Source organism: Chionomys nivalis, chromosome 9, assembly GCF_950005125.1.
Source record: "Chionomys nivalis chromosome 9, mChiNiv1.1, whole genome shotgun sequence".
In the NCBI taxonomy this organism is placed as follows: Eukaryota; Metazoa; Chordata; class Mammalia; order Rodentia; family Cricetidae; genus Chionomys; species Chionomys nivalis.
In genome coordinates this window covers 56,617,760-56,643,791 of record NC_080094.1, presented here as the reverse complement: position 1 = coordinate 56,643,791, position 26,032 = coordinate 56,617,760, and positions in this window count along the sequence as shown.

Sequence of the window (26,032 nt, the reverse complement as noted above, 5' to 3'; positions counted from 1 at the left end):
CCCCAGTACTGACTGCCTCTCCCAAAAGAAATAATCAATCCAGGACTGCAAACACCAAGGATGGACCAAGATATATATAAAGACTTCCTCAGGCAAATTTTCCAGAAGACACATGAATATTCTACCACTATCTAGTAAATTGGGACACGGGAATATGGAATTGGTATACTGGTTTTCAAAATGTTGAGTGACGCACAAAGTTTGGAGTTTAAAAGTAAGCTTAATGTGACCGTGCTTTACTGTCTGAGTTGATCAAGTTAGTCACTGGAGGACAAGGAAATAGCTCAAGTGCTAGAATGTGTTTTTAGCATGCTCAAGTTCCTGGGTTCAATCCCCAGCACTTGCTGAAAGGGGGAAAAAACATAAATTGCTACAAAAATCTGTTATTAAACTGTTACAAAAAGAAAAAACAGAGAAATTTGAGAGTGTACTGGCAATTGAAATTACCCAGACGAGTTTAATTTTAGTCCCTAACTTACTAAAACATTTGCCATATGGCCATAGGACTTGTGGCTTTGTATGACTCCTTATGGACTGCTTTCATAATCTGGATTTGACATAGACATCATTCCCACAGAGCAGACCACAGGGTGACGCATTTCAAGACCAGCCCTTAAGGAAATTTGAGCACGGAAGCTGCCAAGCAATAAAGGCCCTATATAGTGTGCCATTTTTACATCATCATTTTTAAATAAACACTACCTAGGATATCTGAGGTGTGTTGCTGCGGAGTTTGCTACCTAGGATGTCTGAGGTGTGTTGCTGCGGAGTTTCCCCCTTTTGATCACATGTGTGTCTGGTCCAGAAAACACTTTGCCCTACAGGAAACAGAAAACAGAACAACAAGGAAAAACCACCAAACCCTCGACAGCAAAACGAAGACCAGATCTATGCCATTGACAGACCACTGTCTTAGTTCTCTTCCAGAAAGCTCCGTGAAGATCCCCATAAGATGCTAAGAGGATTAAGAGGCAGAGGAAGAGCTTGCAGGCTCATTCACATACATGTTTGTAACGTAAAGACATCAAAAACACTTTGTAAATCCACGCTAGCCCTCTCTTAGCTGGTGATGTCCTGACAGATGCATTTCTCATGAATTCCATACTCTAGAAAAATAGTAACTAGCGCAGTTTAATAGAAAAGTAAGAATATTTTTTCTACCCAACCTGATAAAACTTCATTGTCCCTGTTGGTCAAGATGTCACAGAGAGCTTAGGTGGCACAGTCTAGTTTATTTTTTTCTCTCCCATATTTGAAAGGACCCTATGTTTATGTCCCTACTTAGGCCTGTCTAAAAAGTCAGTCAGTACGTGACCTACTTTCCAGCCACAGAGGTTATGCTTTCCGGGCTCTTTGCTCTTCGTCATATTTTAGGTCTTTTCCATCCCACCTCGGGTTATTTTTCCCCCAAACACTGTTTCTACTATGTCTCCCTCTGTGCAGAAACCAACAAGAGCTCCTTGTGGGCTCAAGTCTCTAACACCCTGCTTGACCCTCCGCAACCTGACAACGTCTGCCTCTTCAGCTTTCTTTCCACCTCTTCCAACATCTTCATTCCAGTCAAGCAACAGCCCCATGGCCTTCCACTGAGACAGAGCTGTTCCTCCTGTGTTGACTCGGCAGGCATTTACTGAATGCCAGCTGATTGCCAGGACCGGCGGTGACGCTAGTTCTGCACCCTTGCCCGTCCTGTTCCTAAGTGCCCGGCTTGGATATCAGGTCCTCAGCAGAACTGCCCCCGTCATGCCAGGTTGCGAGTCAACTTTCTTTCTCATCCTCAGGAACCCTAACCAGCATGCTTCATTCTGGCTTCACGTAGCCCTGTTCTAGCACGGTTAACATTTCAAACCAATCTGGAACTGATCTGAACTAAGTCAAGCGTGTTTGTGAACTCTTTGAGCCTTTAATAAGTTGGCATGGGTTGTTAAGAATCAGCATTCCACAGACTCCCTGTGTGTTCCCGTTTCTTTGCTGTTCCTGTAGCATTCTAACCAAAAGCGATTGGGAGAATGGAATGGCTCATTTCGACGTATAACGCCAGTCATAGTCCATCACTGAGGGAAGTTAAGGAGCCTGCCTGCTATTTCAATATGGCTCTACCTCCAGCCAAGGAGCTCACTTCCCAGCCAAAGAAATACAGCGGGAACCATGGAGGGGAGTGCTCACTAACACCACTTCTAGACAGGCGTGAACCACAGTGGGCCGGGCCCTCCTGAACTAAGGAACAGTCAAGACAGTCTCCCACAGACAGGCCCAGGGGCCAAGCTGACTGGGCCTTTCCTCTGTTGAGGCTTTCCTCTAAGATGACTCTAGGCTGTGCCAAAGTGACTGTTAACACTAACGAGGACATGTGAGCGTGAAAATCCCATACCATATTAACTGATACCCCAAGGAAACCCTGTTCGGAAAATGCTGTCTCTGAATAGTTAAAGCTGATGCTTCACGTTTTATCACTTAATTATACACCACTGGATATTATTAGGTGTTATTATTTTATTCTTCTTTCCTTCTTTGCATACATCTAGTCTCCTTTCTTTTAATTTTTTGTTCCTTAGTCCCCTTTAAATATCTAAAGAGTTACCTCCTACCACCCCTGAAAAGCAAAGACCAAGCAATATGTACTTGTCTCAGTCTTTGATGAAAATGTTCTAAAATGCTTAATTTACCCATTTTACCTTAGGAAGTGGAACTACTGGTAAATCTTTGGCAACTGAAGCCAGAGAAAATGACTCCACTTCTCAAAAGGACTTCCTGCAAACCACTTCCCTGTGCCTCAGTGTCCATCAGAGCAGTGAGGAAAGACGCCCAGATCTAAAGGTTTCATTCCCACACTGCAGTGCTTAATGGGAGCAGGAACATGGAAGACAGTGCTGAGGGAAATTTGAAGTCTGGGGGCTCAGCTCAGGAAGATATGGAGGGAAGAATATTAGCAAGTAGTCTACTTACTAAGATTTTGGCAAAGAAAGTGGCTGTTTTTTGCCTTTGTCCTAAAGTCTGCCTGAAGCTAAATTGAAAGGCTTTGGATTAGTGACTTTGGCAGATGAAATTCTAAGACAGTCTAGTACTGGCTGTGTCATGTGGTTTTTAGTGGTCACTCTCATGTAGATTTGCGATGAAAAGGAGAGATATAAAATGTGACAGATCTCTGAGTTCAAGGCCAGCCTGGTCTACAGAGTGAGTTCCAGGACAGCCAAAAATACACAGAAAAAAACCTGTCTTGAAAAACAAACAAACAAAAAAAAAAACAAGCAAACAAACAAAATACAGTTTGAGGAAAAAAGGGACACCAGGAAATGTTTTGTTGAAGTCTAGTCCTGTGCTCAAGGAGATAAAAAGTTTAAGGAAACGGTTGATGCTAAAAAGAATAAAGAGAGTGATGACCCATCCAGCTCTAAGCCTCCTTCTTGTGGAAAGGAATTAAAGCAAAGCACAAGCAGTGAAGGAGACCATCACCAACAGAAATCTGATACCCCATCAGGCAACACAACTCAGAGACTTCAACCATGTGGTTCTGGCTTTAAAGACAAATACAAGAAAGGGTTGTGGGTCCTGGCTAAGGAAAGCTGCTGGGGCCAGGCATGTACCAGGTGTCCGGCGTCCATACATGGAGGCCCAGAGAAGGCATTGTGTGGAGCTGTGAAGGTAAAGCTCTAAGATGTTAAAGATGCCAGAATCACAGAATACCTGCCGAGGAGCACTAGAAACCCGATATGGAACCAGCCCAAGAGAGAGAAGTGTGTTGCAGTCAACAAAGCTGAAAGGAGTTGAAGGTCTGAAGAGTGCTTTGACATCAGCCATAGAGATGCAGAAGTCAGAGTTTGCTCTACTGATCCTGGTCTTGCTTTGGTCCAGTATTTCCTCATTATGCTACATTTCCATTCCTTTGGGAATAGGTATTTATATTCTGTGCCATTGTATGCTGGAAGTATGTGACCTGCTCTTTTATTTTGATTTCACAGGGGTTTACAGTTGAGAGATTGCCTTAAGTCTCGGAAGAGTCTTTGGACTTTAGACTTTTAAATAGCGTTGAGACTGACACACTATGAGGACTTCAGAAGTTTGGCTAAATGCATTTTGCATTATGATATGGCTACATATGGCTATGGGGACCAGGGAATGGAAAGTGGTGGCTTGAATAAGAATGCCTTCCAAGGTGCATATATTTGAGTGTTCAGTGACCAGAGAGTGGAACTCTTTGAAAGGTTAAGAGGATTAAGAGGTATAGCCTTATTGGAGAAAGTACGTCACTGTGGGTGGACTTTGAGGTTTCCAAAACCCATATCCAGCCCTATCTTTCCCCTCTCCCTCTCCCTCTCTCTCTTTACTGCTGTGGATCAGGATATCAGGATATAGAACTCTCAGTTACTTCTCCAGCACCATGTCTGCCTGTGTGCCATCATGCTCCCAGCCATGATGATAATGGACTAAGCCTCTGAAGCTATAAGTAAGTCCCCAGTTAAATGCTTTCCTTTATAAGAGTTGCCTTGGTCATGGTGTCTCTTCACAGCAGCAGAACAGTGACTAAGCCACACCCCCAGGAGTTTTCTAAGAAGTATACAGAATCCTCTCCTCCCGAGGCTCAGGACCCCTGCAGAAGATGAGGAAAGACTGGAAGAGCCGAGGAGATGGATAAACACGGGGAACGGTGTCCTCCAGATACAGGAGGCAGCTGTGCACATGAACTTACATTGATTGTGAAGCATGCACAAGCCCCATGCAAGTTCAAGCCAGACCAAATCTCTGCATGGAGAGAGGAGGCAGGAACAAGGTCCCACCCTAACCAAGAAGCTATTGGTGACTGGCAGTTGCCTGGAGAGGGAGAGTCAGCTTTCTTTAAGAGTGTAGTTCCCAGTAAATTAGTCTTGTTCCAAAGGAAAGCTACACATCCAAGAATATATGGGCAGCACAAATTGGCCTTTAGAAGGAAGGGGTTAGATCTGGGAAAAGTGATAAGGGGGTAAATGAGACCAAAATGCATTGCATGAAATTCTCAAAGAATAAATGATTTTAAAAGTCTCTATGCTGGCTCTAATGCATTTCTTATTATTTTCCTTCTTTAAATAAAATGACTATTCATTTGGGTTTCTTGTCATTTGGATTTAAATCAGCAAACGTTTTCCTATAGCTGGGGAGATGGCTCAGTGGGTAAAGGGCTCACTGTGCCAGCTTGAGGACCTGCATCTGGGCCCCCAGGACCCATCTAAAGAGCCTGCCATGGTAGAAAGTCTGAAACCACAGGATCAGTGGACAGAGACAGGCAGTCCGAGAATCTCAATGGCCAGGCAACATAGCTGAACCAGCAGGCTCTGGGTTCAGTGAAAAACCCATCCCAAAAACTAAGAAAATGATGGAAGACAACACCCACTATTGACCTGTGGTCTCCACATGCACCCATATGTCCCCTCAGGCACACATACGACACACACACACATGCACTTATACATATTCTCTCCCCCACACACACTACACTCACACACTCTCGCTCACATACACACATATACGCACAAACCCTAAAACTCAGCGCTATTCAAGAATAAAGAATAACTCATTAGCCGCAATGAGTACTTTCCAGTGCAGGCTGCAATCACATGTGCTGATGTTTTGATTAAAAGTTAATTCTAAACATCTGCTACATTTGGAGTTAGGGCTTTGTCAGTTACGTATTTTCAACTTTCATCTGTATTTATAAAAGCAAATTCTACTTATTCGGGGATAAAGGAATACAGAAATAAAGAAGTGTTGTGAATTTTGTACATGTGGAGTGGATGATCAAAAGATTTCACTTATCTAATCTTTTTCTTTTAAAAAAAAATCTTGGATATACTCATCTAAGCAGACTTCCTCTCTACAGGATTTAATTTAAATAACTTCAAAAACCAAAGGAAAAGGAAGATTATCTATGAAACTGCTCAAAAACTCAATCCAAAAACACTACCTTCTTAACAGCATCTAATAGCTATTAACTGGCTGAAATTCCTTAAGCAAACACAATTCTCTTTTAGACTAGGTTGAACATAACTAACTTATTAGCCAAAAAAGCTTATTCAACATTGCCTTAGTTAGGGTTTCTAATGCTGTGATAAAAACACCAGGACCGAAATCTACTGGAAAGGGCAAAGGTTTATTTCATTATACAGCTTGCAGTGTATCAGCCAGGGAGTCGGGGCAGGAACTCAAGGCATGAACCTGAAGGCAAGAACGGAAGCAGAGACCATGGAGGAGTGCTGCTGATTGACTTCTTCCTCAGGCTTGCTCAGTCTGCTTTCTTATAGCGACCAGGACCACTAACCAAGGAATGGCACCACGCACAGTGAGCTGGGCCCTCCCACGCCAATCAAGAAAATGTCGCACAGGATTGCCCACCGGGGACGCTTTCTCAGTTGTGGTCACCGCCTCCCAAATGACTCTAGTTGTGCTAAGCTGATGTGACAGCAGCCAGCACAAGCATCAACTGCATATTGTGCTAAATGTGGGGTTAGAAAGAAGATACTCAGAGTTCCCACTCCTGGTGATTTGTAGTAATCTGGATAATCTGGATAAGAACTGGAAACGGAACAGAGGTCTGGATACTCCATTCTCTGTAATCAGCTCTGAAGTAAGCCTCTCAGCTACTGCACAATCAGTAGCAAAGCTTCTGCCTTCCAGAAGCTTCTGGCCCCTGGTAGAGTATTGTAAATTCCAGACTGTAGCAGTGAGGGCTTGCAGGTCTCGGTTCTGGGCTGTCACTCATCGTTCCTCATGTAGAGTATGGCATAGGTGTATGGTAAAGGAATATGCGTCCTGAGCTCCTTAACACAGTGTTGAATTTTCACTTTCCTGGGTTTCTCATTCTCACTCAAATTGAATTGCACACGTAAACTACTTCAAATTCCTCATAAAACATACCAGAAAATGAAGTAGGTAAGCCATTGCTGTCTTTTAGGCTCTAACCTTGTCTAGAAGGCAGGGGCACATGCAGCTCATGCCAACACAAGCCAGACATTGGCAAGTGTTTCAAGACAGGCAGACATCACATGGAGAAAGACAACAGGAAACAACTCAATAGGAGAAAATTAAAAAAAAAAAAAAAAACATTTTAAAAAATGGGCCAGGAATACGAATAGACTCTCCTCTAAAGAAGATTATAGAAATGGTAACAAGCACATGAAACAATGCTCAATCTCCCTCATTAATCACTGGGGTGTGAAAATTAAGGAGAAAGTAGGAAACAATGAATGCTATTGTGGCTTTGGAGAAACTCGGATCCTTGCAGGCTGCTGGTAGGAGTGTAAAATGGTGCAGCTGCTGTGAAAAACAGCACAGCGGTTCTTTAAGCGTTCAAACACAGAGTTACCATAGGACTCAGCAATCCCACTTCTGGGAATATGCCCAAAAGAACTGAAAGCAGAGATTCAAACAGAAATGTAGACACCCGTGTTAATAGCAGCATTCTTTACAACAGCTAGAACGTGGAAGCAACCCAAGCACCCACTGACAGACGATGAATGGTAAACAAAGCACAGTGGACAAACGAATCGAGGCATAATTCAGCCTGGAAACGATGAACTCTGGCCCTTCAGCAGCATAAACGAAACTGGAGGACATATATCAAGTGAAATCAGCAAACGGAATCCGGTAAGCTGTGTGAGCTTACATGTGCTGCTAAGGGTGGCCGATTCCCGGGGACAGAGAGCGGCTGCCAGGGACTGGTGGAGGAGGGAATGGGGGGCTTGTGTTCATGGACTACAGTTCCACTTGGAAGAGGAAACACACTGGGGATGAACTGTGGCGCTGGCTGCACCAGAACCAGAGTCAGCCTGACACCAGCGAGCTGCACATACGAAGGGAGCTGAAAGGGCGCATTTGATGTTGTAGGCGATGTGGGTGTTTCCTCACAATGACTGGTTACAGCTACTTTGAATATCCTCTGTCCTACCCCTCTGTCTTCCTTTGTGGGAAGTTCGAATGGAGAAGGGTCTTGACCAAGCTGTAAAGGTGGGCTAGGACTGGACAGACAGAATCTGGGAGAAGGAAGAGAGAAAACCACTGAAGGCCCTGGGGAAGGACTCCTGGGTTGAGGAGGGTGGGCCTGGATGGAACAGGAAGTGGAGATGTCATTATCAGCACCAAGAAGATAGACCTGACTGGGGCAGGGAGTCCGTGGTCAGAATTCACGAGAGGATGTAATGAAGGATGAGGTTGCAGGAACCTAATACTACAGTGCAGCCATTCTCAGGAGTACCACACAAGTCACTGGGGACAAAGGGTACCATTCAGTTAGCATTGCAATGTTACTTCAATGTGCACCGTGTTCCCTATAGGGCTCCTGTGAAACCAAGCAAATCTACATACCTGGCCAGCCTCCTTCTGAGCTCTGCCCTTTTCGATTCTGGCACCTCTCCCGGCCTCCCAACCTCCTTCCTACAAAACTAGTTATGTGTTCCTGAAACAAAAGATCCAAGCCATGGTTGGAATGTGCCCCCCAAAGTGTGGAACGTGCTCCCCAAAATGCATGTGCTGGAAACTTACTGCAAACACTTGGAGAGGTGGGACCTTTAAGTGGTAATCAGTTCACTGAGGCTCTGCCTTTGTGACAGAGGGGTGCCATTATTTCTGAAGGGTGGGGGGGGGTCCCAGGCTTTAAAATTCACCACCTCCCAGAACGTCTGTCCTCCCTCTGATCTCCTCTCCCTTCCTCCCTCTGCCTTCTGTCGTAAGGACATGGTGAGAAGACCTCTGCCAGCTCTAGGGCCCTTACTCTTGTCCCAGTCTCTAGAGTCACAAACCTCTGCCCTTTATAAATTACCCACGCTCAGAAATTCCTTTGTAGCAGCATTAAATGGACAAAAACACAGACTACGTTATAATCTGACCTTGACATGTGTCATGAAATGCACGTGCATGTGCACACAATCCATAAGCATCCTTCTTGGGATCTCTACTGAAAAGTTACTGGGTACTGGTAAACCAAATAGTAACTTCAAACTCTTGGGTTAAATGTTCCCCTTCTCCCATTATCTTAACAAGCTCCCTCAGCACAGAGCAGGGTAGCCTCCTCCTCTAAGTGGTGAGCACTTCAGGCCCGGAGAAGGAGAGCAGCTGCTGAGACTGGCCTGCCTAAGCCTAGATTAGCTGGTGTAAAGCTTTCCCGCTTAAGTCAGTCTGACTCTTTGTACATGTATTATTTGAATCATTTCTCATGCCAGTACTTAATAACATGATCACACTGAGAAAAAAAAAGTCTGAGTGAGGTATAGATTTAAATTATAACTTCAAAAGGATGTGGTGTGTTTACTTAACATCTAGGATAGACTGTTTCTTTATTGTTTTTTTTTTTCTCTTTTTCTAGACAATGTTAGTGAAAATTTATTTTTCTCAAACTGCTGAAAGTGTGACAACCTAGAGTCAGGGCACCATGGGTCTGGTTACAGATGTCAAAACTAATTAACTTTATTACCCCAGTCCTCCTCCGTCACACTCCTGGAGATGCGGCTTCCCGACCACAGATATAAATTTCCAGGTCACAGCTAATAGAGCTCAGCCCAGCTGTAAAGCATTCTTCATTTACTCAGCTCTCCTGGTTTTGCCATTAGTGGGGAATATAGGGCTATTATTCATTGCCCATCAGGGCCCCACTCTCCTGCACCCATTAACACCTGATACAGAGCAAGGCTGGAAAGGTATATATATTCTTAGGCAGGCTAGGATGTCTTTTAAAACCTACTAGATCACCCCTGAAGAATATCATAATGCAGGCAGACAAGCCACTGACTAACCAGAAGCAGCTGAGTATCCAGTGTATGGCATAAAAAGGATGTCCTATTTAATATACAGCGCTTGCCTCTCTTTCGGGCTGGAGTCGGGGAGGAGGGAGAGCTCTGAGGAGCAGGGAGCGTAGATCAGCGCTCAAATGTACTCAAGGAAAATTGCTTTAGGCAAGTTAAATTATTGTTAAATATTAATGATGTTATTCTGGTTATGCAGACTCTAGATCCTGCACACCTAGAACAAAGCTAATCAAGGAAGGCTGACAACTGAACAATGTCTAAGAGAATTCTTTGGGAGATGAATTGTAATGAGGGTTCTGGTATATAACCAAAAATGATGAGGGAAGATTACAGTAAGAAAGGCAAGTGATGGACATTCTAGATTTAGACTCTAAGTCATACACTCCACAATTCTTCCTCAAGCAAGGTTGCTCATGAAGAAGATCCAGGCACACATTAGGGGACAGTAAGGGCTCCAGCCTGCCACATCTATTCTGGGCAGTTCTTCAACTTCCTTATGCTTTGGGGGACAGGTGGGATTATCTTCCTATCCAGCACAACAGAGTGAGATTGAGAAAAAGCCACTACATCACTAGAAAGAACACAATGAATACTTGTAGCAATAGACTTTTAAAGGTTTTGTTGTTGTTGTTTTGTTTCTTTGATTTTTTTGGTTTTTGGATTTTGGTTTTGTTGTTGTTGTTTTGCTTTGTTTTGGTTTTTTTTTTTTCTTTGTTTTTTGTTTTTTCGAGACAGGGTTTCTCTATGTAACAGCCCTAGCTTTCCTGGAACTAATTCTTGTAGACCAGGCTGGTCTCAAACTCACAGAGATCTGCCTGCCTCTGCCTCCCAAGTGCTGGGATTAAAGGTGTGCGCCACGACCGCCCAACTTTTTTTTAAGTGTTTTAAGAGACTGGCCAAAAGTCTCCAAAGGATAGGTACCCGGTGTTGTGGAATAATCGTTTTGTACTGTGAAGACGTGTTGCTCTCACTGTTAATAAAAAGTTGTCTCATTGTTCATAAAATGCTGTCTGGCCCATGGCTAGGCAGGATTTGGGGGGCAGAGAGAATGTTGGAGAGAAGGGGAGAAGGGCAGAGCGAGAGGAGACATCAGGAGACACAGAGCAAGCAGGATGAGAAGTGCGTACAGGAGGTAAACAAGCCTCAGGGCAGGACATAGATGAGTAGAAATGGGTTAATGTAAGTTATAAGAGATAGTTAAAGTAAGCCTAAGCTATCAGCCAAGCATTTATAATTAATAATAAGTCTCTGTGTGGTATTTGGAAAACCGGCTGGTGGGACAGAAAATCTTCCTACAACCTGGGCTTTTAAAGTCTTTAAGGCCTTACTCAGTGGTTTGACAGTCTGACTTCTCCCTCCCTGTAAAGAAGGAAGCTCTTGGAGACAAATATTACACAGTGGGAAGTAATGGAGCCTTGTTCAATGGTGTTGTATAGTCTGTCACCAACTGTAGACCCATTTCTAATAGTGACTAAAAGCTGTTTGAAGCATTGGAGGAATGTTAAAAGAAATACAGCGAAGGGAAGAACAGAACAGCTCTCTCAGGGACCTCTGCGTGCCAGGCTCAATGTCCCCTCGGGGTTCAGAAGAAGGCTCACAGCAAGCACAGGACTTAGATCTGAGGGCGAAATCAATTCTCCCCTACTTTTCTGCACCAGTTTCTTTATTCTTCTCCTGCTGGTCTCCTCCTGTTCTGTAAAGTTTCCAGTTTGTATACACACGCAAAACAAAGGCAATTCTCTGAGCGTGGATGTCCCTTTATCTTTGAAGGTCCCAAATGTGGTCTATATGAAAGACTCCTTTCCTGACTGCATGTCCTGCCAAATGGAAGATGGTTGCAGGGAGGTGGTTTCTAATGTATCTCAGGGAACAAAGCGGAGACTAGACCATGAGAACCAAGATTATTGACTGTGTGATGAAATTTCCCACTGGTGGTTCCACAGAGTGGGAGGAATGACCAAATATACCAACCAGTACATGAGAAAAAGCGGTGCCCAGTAATCCACACTCTGCTGAATCTTGCACCAAGGAAGAGTATTCATGGCTTCACAAGAGATCCACTGTGAGAATCAGCCAATATACCAAAGGTGGTGGGCCCAGCGCCCTGAGAGCTGTGTTCATCTCCATCAGAACACATCCGTTCTGGTGGGTCAGTCATCTGCTCATCAGCTGCACTCACTGCATAATTCCCGTGGGCCACAACACAGCTCCCCCGACAACAGCCAGATGAGGGAGGTCTTCACATGAAACAGTACTGGCCAAAACCAGACTTTTCCACGCTACCAAAATTACAACTCCTGAAAGTTCAACAGCAACCCCTTCAGCCGGTACGATTTAGTCCACTGTTAAAAGCTGGCTAACGGGTCTATGTGTCAATTTAAAACTGGGGTGAGGTGCATTTTATTGCCAGTGTGCAAAAGTCTGTGCTTTAAATAAATTGGAAGAAATTAAATTTAATTTTGCCTGATAAATGGGCACGCTTTCAAGAATTTCTAAACCGACATTCAAGTTCAAACAGGTCCCTAAAAATAGGTAAGCAATCCGTTCATTCGCCAAAGTTATTTGTTGTAACCAATCAAAGCGTTCAGCCCTATTAAACTTCATTAAAACCAAGAAAATTGCTGCAAGCTGGCTGAACGCTAGTGGAGAAAAATCACCTAAACAAAACAAAAACTAATGACCAGGTATCTCCTCTAGACAAACTGTACCATCCAGAACTAAACAAAAGCCATGTAGGAAGTACAATAGTGTTAAGTTTCAAACCCACAAATGGCTGAGGAGCCTGTTTATTTACCACATCAAAGCAGACCTGGCCTCCAGGTTCTCCTGGCATCTATCAGTGCTTACTTGTTACAGGGTATGGCTGGCATACACACCCCCTCTACCCTGAACTCTCAAGCCCAGGGACTAGGCTGCCCTTCCCCCAGAGGCTCTGCCCTGTATAATCCAGACATTTTGATTACCCACCCTTTTGTAACCTTGGCCTCCAGGCTACTGAGCTGCCTCGGACCCCTCTCTCTTCTCTCCCTTCTTCTCCCTCTTTCCCCACACGGCCCAGCTCAGCCTGGTCATACCCTCTCTGGAGTTGACCAGATATCCCTGTCCCTGGCTGTGTTCTCCCGTGTACCTGTAATTAACTTTCCCTCTGCCATACCTAGGAGAAATCCTTTCCTGTCCTTACTCTTCTTTGTTTTTTCATCCAAATAGCTGTTCTTTTCTCTGTGGTGTCTCAAAAGATAATGAGTATAAAAGAAAAACAGCAAATATCCTTTTCTTTCATGAATTCTTGTATTTCACAAAGAGAGATGGCATTCACAACATAGAAAGCAAAGGCCTTAGGAGAACCTCACATACTTACTAACTCTAGCAAACGTAAGAATTAAATAAAATATCAGCCACCTGGAGCTAGTTAACGATAGACAGGATAGAATGACGGAGCAAGAGAACATACTAACTGATCTGCGGCTCTGTGCATCCGGGACCTCTCAAAGTAAAAATGGTCAATCTAATGAAAATGACAACATTTTAAAACTCCGACTTCTAGTACAGGTCATGTATGTAGCAGGGCACAGTCAAGAGCTGGAAAGACAAACATAACAAAGAAGTTACAATTTACAAGAATTAGTTTTAGTATAATAAAAAAAGCAAATTTCCAAAGAAAGGGATTATTTTGATTGTTTTCCATTTCTTTGCACGGAGAATTGTTAACTATTGTTCGGTCCATTGGCTGTGGCATTTATTACAGAAGCACCCAGGATGGAACCATGAGTATACTTGTTATGATCTGCTGGTCTGTCACCTGGGGATCCTGTCCCTTTAAGAGACAAGTCCCGCCCACTCTAACCCTCCCCTCCCCCCCTTCTGCCGAGGCAAGTGGATCTCCGCCTCCTCCAGCCTGCCATCTCTCTCTTTTAGTCCTTCTTCTGACAAGGTGGCTGCTTCCTCTCTTTCTCTCTCTCTCTCTCTCTCTCTCTCTCTCTCTCTCTCTCTCTCTCTCTCTCCCTCTCCCTCTCCCTCTCCCTCTCCCTCTCCCTCTCTCTCTCTCTCTCTCTGTGTGTGTGTCTTTGTCTCCCTCTCTTTCTCCCCTCTCACTCTTTTCTCTCCCTTCTCCCCCCTCTGCCTCTCTCTTTCTTCCCCCTTCTCCCCTCCCCCTTTCCCTTTACCCTCCATAACCCACTAAATAAACTCTATACCCAAATTCTCTCTGCATGGCGTATCTGTCTCTCACCCACTGTGGAGTCCTGCCCACCACTAACCCACAGACCTTGGGTGACCTGCTGCAGCCCCCTCCCCCCCAGGCCTCAGGTGACCCGCTACAGCCCCTCATGGGACCACGCACCCCCATATCTTTAAAATGAATAACAATATTAAACTACTAATTGTTTTAGTTTGTTTAGAGTAAATACAGATATTCATGGGAAATACTCATAAAATAAATGCTTGCAAAATGAAACACAAAGACACAGTGTCTAATTAAATCCCACATTCAAAGTGAACGACCCAGATGTTGAAACCTTTCCAACTGTGGTGTTTCAGAAGCTGGGTATCTAACCCTTCTGTTTGCCTACAGCAATTCTGCAGTTGGGCACAGGCAGTTGTAGCCTGTAGCGGAGGAAAGTCTGAGAAGCCAGTGAGCTGGGCTGAAGAAAAAAAGCAAGAGCTTTCTGCCACACAGCAAGAGGTGGATTCCTTTCTCTAAGCAGAATTCCAGACATTCCGCGCGGTCCCTATGAAAATGGAAGGTGTCCGTTCTAAAGTAAGAACTCAGACCAGCACAAAACAGCTGTGAAATGAGCTCTTTATGTGGAGATTTGCATCTGATCCAGGGAGTCCTTCAGAGACGTAGTCTACCTCCGCCCACCCCCACCCCCACCCCCACCCACCCCCACCGCCTGCTGCTGCCTAGGGAGTCCTTTTCAGGGAATTCCGTTCAGGTAAAGCTGGATCCTTGCCGGCACCACTGAAAGGAATTTCAGGGCATGCCTGCAGGAAGCAAAGTTAGAATTTATTAAGAGAGATTTTTTTTTTAAACCATGGATTTTAAGCACAAGGGTTAATAACATACCCAAGAGCATATGGGCTTCTCCATGGAGAATCCTACCTACTGGTCTTTCCCATGTGTGATTTTGCTGTTTGGTTTTGAAATTACTATCTTCAAGAGGTTACTAAGGGATGAAAACGAGATCGTGGAGTATTTCCTGAGATTCACGGAATAGGATTACAGTAGATCAGGGAAAACCTTACATCACAAGAGCTGTCTGAGACCTTAAGATGTCTTCCATGTAAACAAAATGAATAGTGTTGCTTGTGGAATTACCAGGAAACAGAAAGAGGAGAGGGTATAGCAAAGGATAAAAAGCCACGATGTGGGTACCTGCGGCGCGCCCTGTCAAGGTGTGCCACCAAGAAAACACAGCACAGGCAACGGAATTAGCACACGAGGGTAAGGGAGTGGGGAGGGCGAATGAGTGAAAGGCTGTCTCAGACTGGGGACATGAGAGAGGCAGGCAGACAGACAGACAGACAGACAGACAGAACAGGCCAGAGAGCAGCAACAAAAGCAAGAGAAAGGACTGTGACTGGCAGGCACTTTTAAGGGGTGTGTGTGGAAAGACACCAGGTGACAGGTGATGACGAGAGAGCCTCCAGGGCTGGCCACCACAGCAGTAACTAACAACGTATACTTGGGCTTTAAAAATGATTCTTCTCTATTTTAACTTTCATATTAGAAAACATCTCTGTATAGAAAGAGCATTGTCTCCGTGGGCCTTCACACAAGGTAAATGTGCTGGAGTGCTGCTTTCAGCTGCTGAGAAGCGGCGACCACACTCCCTCCCCTCCGTGTCCACAATCTCCTGCTTTCTATTCTGCCTCAAGTTCTAGTCTTCTCTGACAAGACCCTCAAATCTAAAGAGATGAGTCTATGGGTTCAAACAAAAACAAAACAACAGCAAACATACAGGAGACTTAATGAGAAAGAGTGGCAAAGGGCTTGGTACTCCCTCATCTCAGTACGATGCCCCCAAACGCCCTTAAAAATGGTTTAATTAAGAGTATTTAAATGCTATCATTTCTTATAATAAAACGACTCAAGGAAAACAGTATGTTAAGTAAATCAAAATTGCTGTGATTTTTTTTTTAATATGACATTACAGGATACATAAATTTACTAGTAAAAAATCATGGAGAGTTAATTGAGATGGAAATCACCCGGAATGTGGGAGGCACTGTTCCATGGGCTGGGATCTTGGGATCTTAAAACTCCATTTAAAAAAAAGAGACAGCCAGCTGGAGAGATGGCTCAGTGGTTAAGAGCATTAGCTGTTCTTCCTGAGGTCCTAAGTTCAATTCCTAGCAACCACATGGTGTCTCACATCCATCTGTAATGGGATCAGATGCCCAGAAAGAAAGAGCAACCATATATATAAAGTAATAAAATTGTTTTGCCAGGTGGTGGTGGTGCACAGCTTTAATCCCAGCACTCGGGAGGCAGAGGCAGGTGGATCTCTGTGAGTTCGAGGCCAGCCTGGTCTACAGAGCCAGTTCTAAGGCAGCTAGAGCTGTTTCACAGAGAAACCCTGTCTTGAGAAATGAGAGAGAGAGAAAGAGAGCACTATGTTGTGGAATATTAGTTTAACCATGTAAAGATGTGTTGTATTTGTTTACCTTGCCTGCCTAAGGCACCTGATTGGTCTAATAAAAAGCCAAAAATGGCCAATAGCTAGGCAGGAAGAACTGGCAGGAAGTACTGGCAGGAAGTACTGGCAGGACTTCCAGGCAAAGAGAATAAGTAGTAGGAGAAATCTAGGCTCAGGAGAGACAGAGGAAAACAGGGAGATACTAGGGAACAGACAGACAGAAGGACATGAAAGAAGCAAGAAAGCAAGACATATAGAACGAACGAATGGTCAAAAGTCCCAAGGCAAAATGTAGATGACTAGAAATGGGCTAAAAGTCTAGTGGGACTAAGGCCCGGCATCCGTGACTAATAACAAGTCTCTGTGACTTTATTTGGGAAGCTGGTTGGCGGCCCAATGAAAATGCCAACTACAGAGCTGGCTGAGCAGGAGCATCCATCTCTGCTTCCTGGGCACGGATGTCATGTGAGCAGCAGCCCAGGACTCCCCAATCATGACTGAATGTGTCTCCTAGAATGGTAAGCCAAAAAAAAGCCTCGTTTCTTAGGTTGATCGTGCTCAGCATTTTGTCCCAGCCACAAGACAAGACACTGACACAGAAAACTCGTACCAGAAAGCAGCACCATTGCCGCAATTCTGAGGCCCTGTTTTTACAGGAGGGACCCCAAGGGCTGGGAACGCTGGGCTAGAAAAGTCAGTATACCCTGCAAGCAAGAGCTTTAGGGGCCATGGGGGTGAGGAGGCTTGAAAGAATACTGAGAGAAACTAGGTCAGTGGAGGCCCGGCTCCTGAGTGTTTGGCTGAAAGCTCCAGCTCGCTCCTCCAAAGCCCCATTTCTCTCTCTCCAAACCCTCTCAGCAAAACCCCAGTTCCACATTCTTGGCCATGGCAGGCAGCTTCTCCCCTGAAGTTCTCAGCGGCCTAATCCCCACCTAAAGCGTTATAATTGGGCATAAACCCAGCTTATGGAGAAGACATCACCATCCCTTGACTACAGGGTGCATAAGCACCCTGCTTTAGTTATGCCTTGTGATCTACTGCCTCTTCCCCGCCTCCACCTCTGGGGGGTTGGGGGGGGCGCTGGAGGACTCACCTGGAGTTGCTTTGCTCAGTATAAACCTGGACTTTTACTTTTCAATTCGACTTGATCTCACTTACTACATTGGCAGAGAAACCTATTATCAGGGTACAAAAAAACCTATTAATGAGGTTTCAGAAGGGAACAAGGACACTACCAGGAACTGGGCTAGAGGCCATTGGTGTGCTATTTTGGCTGCATTCTACCCGTTCCTTGAGAACTTGAGTGAGGCTGAATTCAGAAGTGATGGACTCATCTGTGTAGTGGAGGAAATTTCAAGACAGACTGTCATTCGGACCATGTCATGGCAACTGCCCACAGCATCCAGGCTGTCTCGTGGTAACGACCTCTGCACTGGGTCTACAATGAAAGTTAGCAATAAGTGGGACAGAGACACACAGGCAATGTTCAGTTTGATGGGAAAAGGAATGAGTTTGAAGTTGAAGGGCAGGCTGCTGCTTAGCAAGCAGCTGTGATTGCTAACGACATTAGCATCATAGAGCGCACCCTGTGGCACCACCATGGGACAACAGGAAAGATGTCCTGGGAGCAAGCCCTCACCTATGGAAGGCTCCATCCTTCCAAATTACAATACTTTTCTATATGTTCTTATGACCAACGACACAACTTCACTTTTACCTAAATCTGGAAACAATGTTTAAACACTGGAACGCCAACGCATGCATCTAAGGCTAATTTTTAAAACACAGCTTGGGTAACCACGATATGAAGATAATTGTTGACTCAAACCACTAAATAATATGAGCGCAGAAGCTTCATGAGGTTTCAGGAGGGAACAAGGACACTATCAAGAACTGATCTAGAGGCCGTGGGTGAGCTATCTTGGCTGCACGCTGCCATTTCTTGAGAACGCGGTAGCCAAAAGCTGTCTTCATTCAGCCAGCAACTGCCCACTCAAACACTATTCCCTGGGTGCTTTGTGTTCAATCTTCTTGAGTGAGTAGATCTGTCCTAGTAGCGACTGATGGGTGAGGAGAAATAGGAGCTCAGAAAAGAAACTCTGCCATAATGGGAACAAAACCTATTTTCCCATCTACTAGGAATAAATGAAAAGCATCGCATCACAGTCACAGATGGTTCTTAACTTGCTAACGCTGTCGAAGAAATCTGGGGAAGACAGGTACGGTGGTATACACCTGTGCTCCCGGCCTTAGTGGATGCAGGATGATGGCAAATCTGAGGCCAGCCTGAACCACACAGCAAGACAGGACTCAAAAGAAAACAAGACAAAAAGCAACAACAAAAATACTGAAGTTACATTAGCCTAGAATAGGGAGCCCAAGTTCTTTCCTGGACAGACCCAGCTGTCAGCATGTGGTCAACGGCTGTGTTGCTAAAATCACTTAATTGGAAAGTCTAATCCGGCTGCCAGGAGAAACTTCTTGTGACTCAAAAGTGACCATGTTACCAAAAGCTTCAGCTCGCAGCAATACCGAATGTTTGGGGACGGCCCAGAGACTGTGGGAACAACTTCTAACTGTGCGTTTTTATAAAGCAGGTCTGAAAAATACGATGTTATTTTGTATTTTGGAACTCGATCATATTCTTTACTGAGTTCAAAACTAAACCAAATGTGCTCTACTAAAGCCAGAGGGAGGCTGAAAAAATAGTGCTTGAAAAACAGCTAAAAAAAAAAAAGTTACCTCCCACAGAGAAAAGGTGCTGAAAAAAACTAGGTTGATGTTTGGTTTTTGTTAATGTTTAATCATTTCTAAGACATACTTCATTTGTGATAAAATACTTGTTCATCGGGCTGAACCATGAATAGTAATGACTTTCTGAGCATTTTCCTTTAATTGAATAAAGGAAGCAAAACAACAACAACAAAAAATAAAATTTAAAAATTTATTTAAAATTATTTTTTATAAATTACTTAAAATTTAAAACTAAAAATTTAAATAATTTCTGTGTGGTGTTTTGATGTGCCTGAGAAGAAATTTTATACAGAAAAATTTTATACTTTTATCCTTCGGTTAAGCATGAGGGATTAAATCCGAGGTAAAAATAGAAGAGCAAATTATCTTTTTAAATTGAATTTGTCTTTCAAAAACAGTTTGTTTCATGACCCAGCTGTCTGTGTGGGATGAAGGACTCGGGGACTGGGTCTATAAAGACTCTGTTGGTGTTGAATTTGGTTGAGTTTGAAAGTCCTAAAGGCTCCCATAGGCTGTTTTCATTCTACACTGCTACCCCACTCCTGGGCACAACCGCCAAATTTTAGTGCCACCCCCCAAAGCCAAGAGAGCGAGAGTTTGTTTTTCCCAAGGTTCAACAGACGCCTCTTGTGCTTACTGGGGAGCCGAGGATTCCTGCACTAATGCACGTTTTTATTCAGCGCCAGCTTTATTTCAGCATGCTGCGAATATTTTCCGAAGGGTTTCATAAACCTTGGTTCTCTGACATAAAAATCCCAAATGCGGCCACAGCCACGAATGTCACACATCTAAATGGTCTTTATCCATAGCAAATGATGAAAAGAAGCCACTTCAAGTTAAACTTTCAATGCAAAGTGACCAAATTACTCCCCAAGTTCCTCGTGGGTAAAGTCGCGTCCCAAAGGGCTCTGGGAATTGGACTAAATCACCTTCTTGTTGGGGCCCCCACTGCAGGCACCTCGCATTCTCCTGCCGGAACAGACTCTGCACAGGTGGTGAGTACCTGTATGAGTCTGAGACTGCACCACTCCTGTCTCCTGGCTCTACCAATCACTACCAGGATGGCACTGAACTAGGGACTAGACCTCTCCAAGCCTCGGCTTCCTTCTCTCCAGATGAAGGTCTGCTTCAGGGAGCTGGTGAGAATTCAGGGCTGTCACAGAGAGACTGCCCCCCCCCCCAGCCGCCCTTCTCACCAGCACGGTATGCACTCCTGTCCCTCAGCTGTACTTCGAAAGAGCTTGGCTCTAAGGGATGCCTGTCTGCCTGCCTCTCTTCCCTTTTCTCTGAGAAACAATCAGGCAGAGGAGAAAAGTGCGATTCTTCTCGGTGTCCTCCCCAGGTTACAGAGCTCACACTCCTGTGTTCATCAAGGGAGGAGATGGTGGGGTGAGGTGGGAGGGGAATCTCTGGCATGTTGGGTATGGAACTGTGTGATCCAAGTAACCAAAAGAAGGTGCGAGACCCTCTGACAGTGCATTCTGTACTGTCAGCTTTAATGTGGGCCATCAGTCAGCTGATCACTTCAGAGCTGAGCAGCCGACAGCACGGATGACTGTGACTTCACTGCAGCAGTAGGCGCGTTCTTAGTGTATGGGGAGGCAAACCTCAGGACCAAAACCTGCCCCAGTGTCTCTATATTAAAGGGAACTTAGCGAGTCATGATGAAGAACAAATGGGGGCTTTTCAAAGGCTCTTTTTAGTAACTTAAGAACAAACACAACTCAATATTATGAGAGTACACGTGAAATTTCTTTAAGCCACCATAGAATTGGTTAATTATTATTTTTAGCTTATGGCACATCTGCTTATCTGTCCATGATTGCCAAATTCTGTATTTAGTCATTTACATTTTATGCATGCCTGTATATTTCAAATACTATAACATGCCTCATGGCCTGGCACTTGACACAAGACTGAGAACACGGACAATTCATAAACAACAAATGTTTCTCTCCATCCCAGCTACACAGCCTGCTATCCTGAATCACACATTTATCGCTGATGTGTGTTCAAGTCATATTTTAATATATAATGTTTATTTTTAATTATATCATTTAAATTTTAATAATTATTTTTTGCTTTAACCCATTGGGAAAAGAAACCTGTGATATGGTGTCTGGCATAGTCTGGCCAAGAGCTCCCTATGAAGCCAGGGATGACCTGGAACTTTTGATCCTCCTGCCTCTACCTCCTGATCCTGAATGCTAGAATTATAGGCCTTTGCCACCACATCCAATTTACGTAACACTGGGGATCACACCCAGGACTTCATGCATGCTAGGCAAGCACTCTACCAACTGAGCTACGTCCCAGACACATCCCCGTTAAAAATTTGAAAGAAAAAAGAATACATTAGATTCAGGAACGGAATCTAATTTTACATTTTCAGTATCAAGTATATTTGATGCACTTATTCCCTGACAAAAACAAACTCATGCAGAATGAGAAGTAGAAAAATGAACTTTATGTCCTCATTCACAGTTTACCCACACAATGTTTTTATTTATTTGCAATTTTTAAATGAGAATAAAGTACTGAGGAGCCTTACTTTTAGAAGAACATATGCGAATCCAAAGTTGTCTTAACAAAAGTGAAGCCACGAGTTACAAAGCAGGGAGGATTCCTCTCGTCCATAACAACACCTAAAGATTGGTACCAACTGTGTGAAAAGATGGGGGCGTCCTGCTCATGCAGAGGCCTGAGTTCAGTGCCCAGCACCATGGTGGGGAGCTCGCAACTGACTGAAACTCCTACTCCAGGGACCACGGCCCTCTTCTGCCCCCACAGGTATCCTCACACATGAGCTTACACATAACTAAAAATAAAAACCTATCTAAAGAGTTCCTATAATAAGAAAGAAATTAAAATAGTTCTTGTTTTTCATACAGGCTCGGCTCTTTTTCTTTTGTTTGTTTGTTTGTTTGTTGAGTGGCCATTCTATTTATTTATTTATTGATTTATTGATTTATTTATTTATTTATTAAAGATTTCTGCCTTCTCCCTGCCACCACCTCCCATTTCCCTCCCCCTCCCCCATCAAGTTCCCCTCCCTCATCATCCCTAAGAGTAATCCGGGTTCCCTGCCCTGTGGGAAGTCCAAGGACCACCCACCTCCATCCAGGTCTAGTAAGGTGAGCATCCAAACTGGACAGAGACAAAGACCCACATTGGAGCACCGGACTGAAATCTCAAGGTCCAAATCAAGAGCAGGAGACAGAGCACGAGCAAGGAACTCAGGACCGCGAGGGGTGCACCCACACACTGAGACAATGGGGATGTTCTATCAGGAACTCACCAAGGCCAGCTGGCCTGGGTCTGAAAAAGCATGGGATAAAACCGGACTTGCTGAACATAATGGACAATGAGTGGTCATTCTTAAAGAGAAGGTTTATAGTAAAAAGAATATAAACAATCATTTAACTTCCTCGGTAATCAAGGAAATGCAAATTAAGTTCATTATAAAACCACATATAGTTGGCAAAAATTTAAAGTCTGGTAATACCAAAAGACAGGTGAGCAAGGTTTCCTAAGCATTGTCAACAAGAATACAAACTAGTCCAAGTCCTTTGGAAGGCTGTGTCACCAGAACTTCTAATATGATTGCTACCCACTAAATCCACTCAAAGTAGAAACTAGGGACAGTTTTGTCCATGTAGTGCAGATGACACATTCACATAGATCATAGCAACAATATTCAATAAATTAAGGCAAATTCAGCCCACCATGGTCATTATACATCCCTTAACAATGACACACTACTGCTGCATGCAAACACACAGGCATATGATTGGCACTGTAGCTCAGTGGTAAAAGTGCTTGCCTGGCATGCATGAAACTCTAGGTTCAATACTCAACATTGCCAAAAAATAGATGATAGATAGATAGATAGATAGATAGATAGATAGATAGATGATAGGTAGATGGATGGATAGATGATAGAGCTAGATGACAGATAAATAGAGAGAGAGGAAGAGAGAGAGAGATGTAAATAGACAGATTTATGGGGTGATAGATGATAGGTAAGTAGGTGGATGGATATATGATAGATAGATAGATAGATAGATAGATAGATAGATAGATAGATAGATAGATAATAGATGGTTTCAACATAAGACAGACTATAAACCCTATAAACCAAGTCTCAGGAGATTAACAACACAAAGGTACTCTTTAACCAAATATAAACTCAAATAAAAAATACAAGATCACGGGCTGGAGAGATGGTGCAGTGGTTAAGAGCATTGCCTGCTCTTCTAAAGGTCCTGAGTTCAATTCCCAGCAACCGTATGGTGGCTCACAACTATCTATAATGAGATCTGGTGCCCTCTTCTGGTCTGTAGGCATACATGCAGACAGAACACTGTATACATAATAAATAAATAAATCTTTTTTAAAAAAAATACAAGATCACATTAAACCATGTATCCAAATTTGATTGTTATCAAACTAAAGCCCCCACCCACCTAAACACTGAACAGCGCAAACTCTGTAGCTTCTGTGATATGACATGTAATCTGCTTCACTTATTTTACTCCATACTGAAACTACGCGACTCATCTTGATCAAAGGAAATACAAGCGGGTGTAACTAACAGTGACTGCTAGCAGACCTTAGACCACCTGCGCTTGTGTATCCATTAGGACACTTTGCATGCTAATTTGACATCGAGTTCACACACTCAGCCATAAACACAGCCTTGGAAAACTAGGGGACGAGAAAAACACTAGGGCCATTACCCTAAAAAGGCACATTCCAGAAGACACCCACATAATCTACCTTGCCACAGTCAGTACAACGCCCATTTGTGACCATCTCTGAGTGAATGGAGACAGTCACACGTTCACCCAAAGGTCACCTTTAAGAGGAGCAAAGGAGCCCCTTTAGTTACTAAATTAGAAGCCTGAGGAGCTCAGTGAATAGAGTAACTATTCCCGAGGAGGGTGTGCTCTGGACATGGGGAGAGGGTGCAATGCTCAGACAAAACTCCAGGAGTGTGGGCTTCACCTCCAAGGCACATCAGAGTACCCTAGGATGAAGCGCTGTTTCAGACTATCAGATATTTAACATGCTATAGTCGTTAGACACAGTCCATCAACACGCTGTCCTAAATCCTGTAATGACTGACATTTTTACACTATTAAGACAGTCATGCTAGAGAATCCGTAAGTTAGATATGAAAGCACCACATGCATGCTCATTGCTTTAGGTGGTCAAGTTCCAGTCCTGCATGACTGACACACATTTATAAAGACTGCACATGAAATAACTGTCTTTCTGCCTTGGAGAAAGAGAAGTAGGTGAGCTAGGGGGAAAGATAGCTTGTTGGTAAGCTGAGCACCCAGGAAGACCTGAGTTTGCACCCTGAGTATCCACATAAAAAGCCAGGCGTGGCTATGTGTTCCCATACTCCACGGGATGTACGAGGAGGTTAGGGGCCAGCTAGCCTCGTTGAAATGGCAAGCTCTGGGACATTGAAACACCCTGCCAAGGGAATAAGACAAAGAGCTGTAGAGAAAGACACCCAACATCCTCCTCTAACTTGTGTGTGTACAGAGAGAAATGTACACACTCACACTCGCACATCCTTGCACACACACAAACACACACACATCCCACAAAGAAAAAGGAAAGTAAATACAATAAAAGTTTGTATCCTTCAACTCTCCCAAATGTCACGGCTGTGCTGCTTGCCTATGACAGATGTCAGGACACAGGTGAACACAGGGAGTTTCATACTACCCGGAAATGAGACAGAGCCAGGTGTGAGTGAGGCACTGTGGGGACACCCATGGAATACTCCAGATCGATGGTGTCAGTGTCAGTAGGCGTGTGGTTTGTGATAGACAATAGCCAAAATGAAAGTGTTTTTGTTTCCTAAGCTATGTTCTATGATATATCATTTCAAAAGAACACATATGGGGGCTGGGAGTGTGTCTTGTGGCAGAGCGCTTGCCTAGTATGTAAGTATGTAAGAGACTCTGGGTTTTTAAACATAAACCAAAGAAAACCAGCCTAAAAATCACAATTGCAGAGAACCTAGACAACAATGAGGACTCTAAGAGAGACATACATGAATCTAATCTACACGGGAAGAAGAAAAAGACAAGATCTCCTGAGTAAATTGGGAGCATGGGGACCTTGGAAGAGGGTTGAAGGGGAGGGGAGAGGCAGGGAGGAGAGCAGAGAAAAATGTAGAGTTCAATAAAAATCAATAAAAATAAAAAAGAGGCTCTGGGTTTAATCCCAGTATTACAATCTATATCTCTAGAGATATAGAGTAAGTAGAACACTCCTGCTTGGGGCTCAGGGGTGGGGATTAGAGGAAGAGTTTAGGGGCCCAATCCTTCAGAAACAACAAATCACAGAGGAGCATCTGCACATTCCAAAGTCACATGCATATGTTGACAGTGCTATAAACATAAAAAAGAATTATTGTGTAGCAAGCATTCTGATACAGGCACACTCATGTGCTTGTGCATGAATGCGTGCACACACTCACACACACATTTCCTGGCTTCCCTGGAGCTGAAATTATAGGAGGTTGTGAGACGCCTGATGTAGGTGCTAGGAACCACACTCAGGTCCTCTGTAAAAGCAACACTTAGCCGCTGAGCCATCTCTCCAGCCCCTAGAATAATTTTTGACAGTACAAAATCTAAATGAGAAATATGAAACCCCACACAGTGTGGCAAAGGCTTAGACAGGTATTAAAAGTGCGTTTACAAAGCATAATTACTGACTTCCTGTATATCGTGCACACATATGTGCATGTAGACTGCTCTGTCATGTAGATATCATAATATTTGCTTATATAGATACACAGTGAATATATGAAAATGTTAAAGCAAGAGTTAATACATTTACTAAGAC